Raw genomic sequence first — 694 nt, forward strand, 5'->3', positions numbered from 1 at the left:
AAATCCAGTCTAGCTGGTTCATCATCTCCTCTATATCTAGTATTTTCCTTCACCCTCTGTTCCATCATATTTTCCATCATTAGATTAAGAAATCTCTCTCCCCATGCTTCTTCTCCAACACCACTTACTAGATTTTCCCAATCCACCTCCTTACAATTAAAATCTCCTACTAGTATCACCTTTCTTTTTCCAGATAATACACTTTCCAAACTCTGTAAAGTATCCTTGATCATATTGTCGTATTCCTTAATGTCCAAGAATTTGTTTTAGGAGGTACATAGGTCACCATGATTATTAATTCTTTTCCATCACTTTTTATCCTTATGCTTATCACTTCTGCATTGTTCTTCCCATACCAAGCCTTATCCACATTTATTTATTTCTTCGTCATAATCATAACTCCTCCTCCACCTTTACTCTCCTATCCTTTCTCCATATATTATATTTATTATCCAAATTTATCTTTGTTTTTTCATGCAATTTTGTCTCAGTCAAACACACTATATCAGGCTTCTCCACTATCATATAGTCTTGCAATTCCAATCTACTTGACAATATCCCATCTATATTAGTATACATTACGGTCCACCCACTGCTCCTCTAGGGGTTCCTCCGTATTCCTTCTTTCCACATACCACTTTCTGACTCTCTCTCCTATAACTCTCCAAAAACTTTTCTTTCCTCTTCAGACCGC

The sequence above is a fragment of the Portunus trituberculatus genome, chromosome 31 (genome assembly GCF_017591435.1).
Source record: "Portunus trituberculatus isolate SZX2019 chromosome 31, ASM1759143v1, whole genome shotgun sequence".
In the NCBI taxonomy this organism is placed as follows: domain Eukaryota; kingdom Metazoa; phylum Arthropoda; class Malacostraca; order Decapoda; family Portunidae; genus Portunus; species Portunus trituberculatus.